This window comes from Portunus trituberculatus, chromosome 33 (assembly GCF_017591435.1).
Source record: "Portunus trituberculatus isolate SZX2019 chromosome 33, ASM1759143v1, whole genome shotgun sequence".
NCBI classification, from domain to species: domain Eukaryota; kingdom Metazoa; phylum Arthropoda; class Malacostraca; order Decapoda; family Portunidae; genus Portunus; species Portunus trituberculatus.
This window is the reverse complement of record NC_059287.1, coordinates 16,896,664-16,904,899: the sequence shown is the minus strand read 5'-3', so window position 1 is coordinate 16,904,899 and position 8,236 is coordinate 16,896,664. Positions and strand designations below refer to the sequence as shown.

Sequence of the window (8,236 nt, the reverse complement as noted above, 5' to 3'; positions counted from 1 at the left end):
GGTGTAGAGATTTTCGTCCATTCATGTGAGTAAGTTGTCAGTTGGGTTGCCTTTTTTGTCTATCCTTTCTTTTTTTTCTTTCTTTCTCTCTTTTTTTTTTTTTTTTGTTTGAGGTGAGTTGGGTGGAGGACATTAGTAGGAGGGTGAATAGCTTTCTTCTTCTTCTTCTTCTTCTTCTTCTTCTTCTTCTTCTTGTTGGTCTAGTTTTTGTTGTTTTTTTCTTCTTGACTGCCAAATGGTAAATCCAAGTCAGGTTTTCATTAGGTTATATTAGATTCTCACTTTTATCTAGCCTTCTCGTTCTTATTTTCTTTAACTTTTCATTTCTCTTGTTCTAGATTTCTTTTGTTATATTTTTCACCTCATTTTACTTAACCCCTTCAGTACCGAGACGCATTTTTACCTCGATTTTTGGGGTATGATCAGACGAAAGTGTCTATGGTGGTCAAAATATCAATGGCCAGTCTTTACTATTCTAATCCCAACATATGTTTCTGAAGCTGTATAAAATCCCCAAATAGTAACCAGAATAATTATGAAAACGTGTCATGGTACTGGAGGGGTTCAATTGGGTTGGGTTAGGTTAGGTTGGGTAAGGTTAGGTTAGGTTACTTGTACACTTCTTGTTCTTGTTCGTTTCTTCACGATTTTCTAGTTTTTGTTTATGTTCTTCTGCCTCACTGCCGGCCAGCTGGTCAATGTAGCTTAGGTTAAGTAAGGTCAGGTTAGGTTAAATTAGTTTATTCTGGGCTCTTCCTCTTCCTCCTCCTCTTGTTTCCTTTTCTTCTTCTTCTTTCTTATCCTCTTCGTCTTTCTATCAGCTGGTGCATGTAGGTTAGCTTAAGTTAGGTCAAGTTAGGTTAAATTAATTTGTTCTGGGCTCTTTCTCTTCCTCCTGCTTCTTATTTTTTTTTCCTTCTCCTCCTCCTTCCCCTTTTTCTTCTTCTTTCTTCTTCTTCTTCTTCCTTCTTCCCTCTCCTCCCGGTCTTCCTCGTTGACAAAGAGTAATGCAAATGTGACGTGCTTCCTAATTCTGTTACACCAAGTTATATTAAGTTAGGTTAAGTTAGTTTATTCTTTCCTATTCTTTTACTCCTCCTCCTCCTCCTCCTCCTCCTCCTCCTCCTCCTCCTCCTCCTCCTCCTCCTCCTCCTCCTCCTCCTCCTCCTCCAGCTGCTCCTCCTCCTCCTCCTCCTCCTTCTCAATGGGTTATTTTCTAATTAGACGTAGAGAAATGAGTCACGTTCATTTAAGACACATTAATTCAGCTTACTCTCCTTCATTCTTCCTCTTCTTATTTTGTGAGTGGGTTAGGTTAGGTTAGGTTTGGTTAGATTACGTAAGGAAGTTAAAATAAAGACTTAGTTTCATTTTTCCCTATTCTTCCTTTAAGTCTTCCCTATTCTTCCCTATTCTTCCTTTAAATTTTCCCTATTTTCCTATTCTTCACTATTCTTCCCTATTCTTCCTTTAAATCTTTCCTATTCTTCCTATTCTTCCTTTAAAACTTCCCTATTCTTCCCCATTCTTCTCTATTCTTCCTTATTCTTCCTTTAAATCTTCCTTCCCTATTTCATTTTCTAGTGGAAGGTGCAAATGTGGACTATCTCCCTATTAGGTTAGATTAGATTTAAAGGCTAGGTCAGATCAGGTTGAATAAAAGTAATCTTCTCTATTCTCCCTCTCCCTCCTACTCTCTCCTCCCTCTCTTTCCATCTCTCCCTCTCTCAAGCTGGCGGTGCAAATGCGAGGTGTTTTTCTAATTAGTTTCCTCTCCTCCTTTGTGTCTTCGATCAAAAGGCTTCTCGAGGTCCCACCGCTGGACTGCGTAATTAATGGAGTCTAGCAAAGCGAATCCTCACACACAACACAACCTTTTTATCACTGCGTCTCTCCCAGCCTGAATCTCGCTCGTGAAATTCTGTTGCACTTTTAACGCGCTTTTACTTCACTTCCCACGATCACGACGGCTCTGTTATTTGTTCCCATCCTTCATTTTACAAGTGGACTCTAAATACTGCCTCATCGTTCGTTCGTTCTCTCTCTCTCTCTCTCTCTCTCTCTCTCTCTCTCTCTCTCTCTCTCTCTCTCTCTCTCTCTAGATTATACATGGATTTCTGATTTTTAGCTCTTCTTCAAAAAAACTCCCAAATAATGTTGAAATTGACGAAATATAGTTTATTGAGAGAGAGAGAGAGAGAGAGAGAGAGAGAGAGAGAGAGAGAGAGAGAGAGAGAGAGAGAGAGAGAGAGAGAGAGAGAAGATCTCTTCAGTTTTCGTTTTCATTTAACATAAACAAGATTAGTTATTTTTATGTGTAATGATAATAAATAGTAAAAAACAAAATGTGTGTGTGTGTGTGTGTGTGTGTGTGTGTGTGTGTGTGTGTGTGTGTGTGTGTGTGTGTGTGTGTGTGTGTGTGTGTGTATTTTTTCTCCCTTTGTATTTACGAGTGAAAAATATAAGAGGAAGTACAAAAAGAAACCAACACTTGCTCTCTCCGCCACGCTGCTGATTATACTGTAGGCGTTCAAACTTTACGTCTTCACGCTGATAAATCTTTAAGAGGGAAAAGTTTTGTGTGTGTGTGTGTGTGTGTGTGTGTGTGTGTGTGTGTGTGTGTGTGTGTGTGTGTGTGTGTGTGTGTGTGTGTGTGTGTGTGTGTGTATGATCTGCTGCAGTCTCTGACGAGACAGCCAGACGTTACCCTACGGAACGAACTCAGAGCTCATTATTCCCGATCATCGGATAGGCCTGAGACCAGGCACACACCACACACCGGGACAACAAGGTCACAACTCCTCGATTTACATCCCGTACCTACTCACTGCTAGGTGAACAGGGGCTACACGTGAAAGGAGACACACCCAAATATCTCCACCCGGCCGGGGAATCGAACCCCGGTCATCTGGCTTGGGAAGCCAGCGCGCTCTAACCACTGAGCTACCGGGCGCGCGCGCGCGCGCGTGTGTGTGTGTGTGTGTGTGTGTGTGTATAAAGGCAGGATGTTCAGATAAGGTGCATGTATCAAAATTATTACGTTAGATGATAAAATAGATAAATTTTTGGTAGTCTTAAAAAATAATGACTATATAAATTAGACATAAAGTGACCCAAGCTAACTTAACCCCTTCAGTACCAGGGCGTGTTTCTATATTCATTCTTCTTACTATTTGGTGATTTTATACAGCTTCAGAAACTCATGTCGGGATTAAAAATAGTGGGGACTCTAGCTGTTAATCTTCTGCCCTCCATAGACGCTTCCTAATGTCAATGAAATGGTCTAATCGTACACAAATCTCAAGGTAAAAATGTGTCTTAGTACTGAATGGCATAAAGAAGGCTAAACTAACTTCAGGTAACTCAAAAATACCCTAACTTAATCTCATACAACCTTACCTAATCTCACCAAAACATAAAAAAACAACTTAACACGTAATTTTAGTGGTAACTTAACGAAATATAAATATAAAAAACCACATTATATACCGACATTAGGTGATACCCCTCTCCCTCTCTCTCCCTCTCCCTCTCTCTCTCTCTCTCTCTCTCTCTCTCTCTTTGTAGTCGTTTCCAGGAAGAACGACTTGGGATCTGGACTTCATTTTTCCAGCGTCTACCTTCCAGCCAACAGAGGGCTTCCAGATGGGTCCTCCAGGTGCGGGCTTCCCTGTGTGTTCAAGCCTCACCCACTTCACTAATTATCACCTCCTTTCAAAAGCCTAAAAAGAATTAAACCCCATTACTAAAGGTGTTTTGTAACTGGGTCCGTATTACATATATGGGTTTCTCTAATTAAGATTTGTTGACGTAAGTGTGTGTGTCTCTGTCTCTGTCTCTCTGTCTCTCTCTCTCTCTCTCTCTCTCTCTCTCTCTCTCTCTCTCTCTCTCTCTGTGTGTGTGTGTGTGTGTGTGTGTGTGTGTGTGTGTGTGTGTGTGTGTGTGTGTGTGTGTGTGTGTGTGTGTGTTTCTTTATCAGTATTTATCAATGTAGAATAAACACAACGAAACTTAACCGCATCACACTTCCCTACCAATCGCAAAACACACACACACACACACACACACACACACACACACACACACACACACACACACACACACACACAAATTACAGCCACACATACACACAAAAAAATGTTTCCCCAATGACTTTTTCCCCATTATATTTTCTCCTCGATCTCTTTGATAACGAGGCCTCAGTCTATAGTGGCGGTTGCTATCATGGCTTGCCTCAATTACAGCACAGGTATATCACTCTATGCCAACAACAAAGGGCACACGGAACCAGTGGCCGCGAGAAGCTGGTTAGTTGTTTGTATTGTATTTGGCCCGCGTGCTACACCGTCCCTCTATTTTCAAACAAAGGGATGCAAAAATGATAGAAATGATACAGACGAAAATATAAATGATACGTAAATTTGTCTATGCTTCTGATACAATTACAAGGGATTTCTAGTTTCGTCTTCTTGTTTCTGTTCTCTATGTTTTGATTTGGGGTAGTAAATTGACACGATACGGAAATGTTGTGAGTGATACATAAATCTGCTGTTTTTTGATGCATTTATAAGGAGTTTTTTTTTTTTTTTTTTGCTTTTCATTCTCATTTTCTGAAGATTATTTTTTTTTCAAAGTGTGTCGCCGTGGTACAGTGGAACCATGCGTGCTTTGAGATCCGAGGTTCGAATCCTGTCCACGGTCCGAGTGTAGGTTGTGTTTCCTCACTCAGGGCAACGGTTTCCTAGCGGGTGGGCTTTGAGATAGGAGGTACCCCAAAAAGTATCCCCTTTAGCCCATAAATTCTCGTGAAAAGCCCACATGGTATCAATAAAAAACATATATATTCCATTAGATAATAAATTGAAACGATACGAAAATTATATAAGTATTACACAAAAATCTGGTAATATTTCGAATACAATTATAAGAATATCCGTTTTCATTTCTTATCTATATCAATTATTTTCTCAACACTAATTTTTTTTCGAAGAGTTTCAACATATTCCAATCCCCTTTTGTACACTTGCAGACATTTTGGTTCCAGTAATTTCTTTCTACCAATAATTTTTCCTTTATTTTCATATATTTCATTCCATCGTGCAACAAACTTCATAATACATTGATTCTAGACTCTAATCCTCTTCTGTACACTATAAACTCTTTGATCTCACTATTTCCTTTCGCTAAGTGTGTAATTAACTTAAAAAAACCATGTTAGTGAGAGTCAAGACACGATTGAATGCTGCTTTTTAGACACCGTAAGGGTTCTCGATCTTATAATCCTCCTCGCAGCTTTTATCCTCCCTCAACGCCTGTAGTATATGCTAATTCCTCGAAGTTAAGAGGCGATCTAATGCTACACTTGTTCAATTTAAAGGTTTCTGATCGTGTTTGCATTCGTGTCTTCCTTAAAGTTTCCCAACGCGTCCTCTTCTTTCTCCTCCTCATTCACTTACTTTTTTCCTCTTCTTTTGCTAATTTGTGAGTTAAAGAGCTGATCCAGTGTTATTTTTGTTACTTTTAAAGACTTTTGATGGTATTTTCATTCGTCCTCCTCCTCCTCCTCCTCCTCCTCCTCCTCCTCCTCCTCCTTCTCCTCCTCGTTTTCCTCAGGAACCTTTTCTTTTTTTCCCTCCACTTTTATTTTTACCTTCGTGAAAGAAAACGAGAACACGGAAAGGTTGTTCACCGTAACCACTGCATGAGACGGAAAAAAAGGAAAAAAGTAAAGGAAAAAAGAGAAATAATATCTTCTGTGTCACGTAAGCAAAGCGATGAGTCTGCCGCAGTCTCTCTCTCTCTCTCTCTCTCTCTCTCTCTCTCTCTCTCTCTCTATGGTGGTGGTGATGGTTGTGGTCTTTTTCCTTTTAAATTTGTCACTTTTATAATTGATAAGATTTTACGCTCTCTCTCTCTCTCTCTCTCTCTCTCTCTCTCTCTCTCTCTCTCTCTCTCTCTCTCTCTCTGCTCTCTCTCTCTCTCTGCAAGTATTTCTCTCTCTCTCTCTCTCTCTCTCTCTCTCTCTCTCTCTCTCTCTCTCTCTCTCTCTCTCTCTCTCTCTCTCTCTCTGCAAGTGCTTTATATTGGCTGTCTTGTATTGCCTTCCTGGAATGCATGAGTTTGCACCTTCCTCTGTTTCATCCCCGACTAACGTGTAAATATCGGAATAAAATGTAGCAAAGGGACTTCACTCAAAGGATTTTCTCCATTTTACTAGCACCTGTGAACCCCCTCTCTCTCTCTCTCTCTCTCTCTCTCTCTCTCTCTCTATTGCTGTGTTGGTTTAAGGATTGACTGATCTTTTTTTTCTATTTTCTCTTTTCTTTTTCTCTCTCTGTTTCATTCTCCCGGTGTTGCCTCTCTCTCTCTCTCTCTCTCTCTCTCTCTCTCTCTCTCTCTCTCTCTCTCTCTCTCTCTCTCTCTCTCTCTCTCTCTCTCTCTCTGCATTCTTTAAACCTTCCAGCATCCAATCTCAACTAATTTTGATTGCTTTTAGTGAAAGTTACAGTTTTTTTTGTCGTTAAGTTAGGTTAGTTAAGGTTAGTTCTCTACGCCATTCAGTCAAAAAAATACAGGAGAGTAAAAGAAAACACGCATGAATTTGGGTAATAATGTGACTTTGGGATACGAACTTTCTCTCTCTCTCTCTCTCTCTCTCTCTCTGGAAATTTGAACTAAACTAATTATTTTCGTCACGGGGCTCTCCATTTCCCGCCAAATTTTCTCACAGACATTTTTCCGAATCGAGCGACTAACTGCCTGCGGTTAATTCATTCCACATTTTGTCCACCCAGCCCTCTCCACCTTCTCTTTTTCCTCCCTTTTTGAGTTTGGTGTCCCGTTACCCCCTTCAGTTCCACGACGCGTTTACATATTTACTCTGGATACTTTTTAGCGACTCTCTACAGGTTCAGAAACTTACGTGTGAGATTAACAGAGTGAGGACTGTGGCTATTAATCTTCTGACCTCCATAGACCCTTCCAGATGTACAGAAAATCGTCTTATCATTCTAAAACGTAAAGTAAAAATGCGTCCCAGTACTGAAGGGGTTAAAAAGGAAGGAGAGAGAGAGAGGGTGTGGTAGTATGATTTCCTTATTTACCGTGCCTTGAAAGATACCCCTTGTGTGTGTGTGTGTGTGTGTGTGTGTGTGTGTGTGTGTGTGTGTGTGTGTGTGTGTGTGTGTGTGTGTGTGTGTGTGTGTGTGTGTGTGTGTGTGTGTGTGTGTGTGTTCGTTTGATGGGACAGGTGACGTGATTTCGACGTAAAAAATGCAAGTAAGTAAGATCTTTGGATGGTGTTTTAAACTAGATTCAAATGGATTCTTTTTTTCTTTCTTTTTTTTTTTTGGTGGAGAGGATGACAGGAATGTGTGCGGTTGATGAAGGAAGGAGTGGATGGGGGTTGGTCTCTCTCTCTCTCTCTCTCTCTCTCTCTCTCTCTCTCTCTCTCTCTCTCTCTCTCTTCTCTCCATCTGTTTGTCTATACATCTATTTATCTATTCATTTATCTACCTACCCATTGGTCTACTTACACACTTGTCTATATATCTCTAAATCTATCTATTTGTTTATCTATCTTTATTCAATACTCTAATACACTTAATCCTACCATCATTCTCTCTCTCTCTCTCTCTCTCTCTCTCTCTCTCTCTCTCTCTCTCTCTCTCTCTCTCACACACACACAAGGGGCGTCTGTGGGGTGGATAGAGTGCCGGTCAGGAAGGACAGAGCTTTCCTTTCAGTGTTCTCAAGCAGGTCTAAGTTTCAGAGGTCCAGGGAAATACGTCTCTAATTCATCCCCTGAAACCTGAGAACTGAGAAGGTTGGGAGCAATGGAATGCAGGATTGGTTAGGTTAGGTTAGGTTAGGTTAGGTTAGGTTAGGTTAGGTTAGGTTAGGTGAGATGAGGTGAGATGAGGTTAGGTTAGGTTAGGTGAGGTTAGGTTAGGTTCTTTATATCATTTCTTTTTCGTTTGTAGCCTTTTACTATTTTTCTCATCCTTCTCATTCTTTTTTGGTTTCTATATTTCTTTTTCCCTTGGCTGGATAGGTGGTGAGGTGAAGTGAGATGAGGTTAGTTGAGGTGAGGTTATCCTATATATTATTCCTTTCCTTTCTGTATATTTTTTATCATTTTCTCGTCATCCTTTTATTCCTTTTCATTATGTTCAATTCTATAAGCATTAAGGTGAGGTGACGTGAGGTTGGGTGAGGTGACATGAGGTTTTTCTAT

At 40.4% G+C, this 8,236-nt stretch overlaps 1 non-coding gene across 1 annotated transcript; it reads right to left on the bottom strand.

Annotated features, from left to right (window-relative positions):
- Nucleotides 1–2,877: 2,877 nt before the first annotated feature.
- On the bottom strand, nt 2,878–2,953 carry Trnag-ccc. Its single transcript has one exon. It is a non-coding gene; the product is annotated as a tRNA-Gly (tRNA).
- Nucleotides 2,954–8,236: the final 5,283 nt, after the last annotated feature.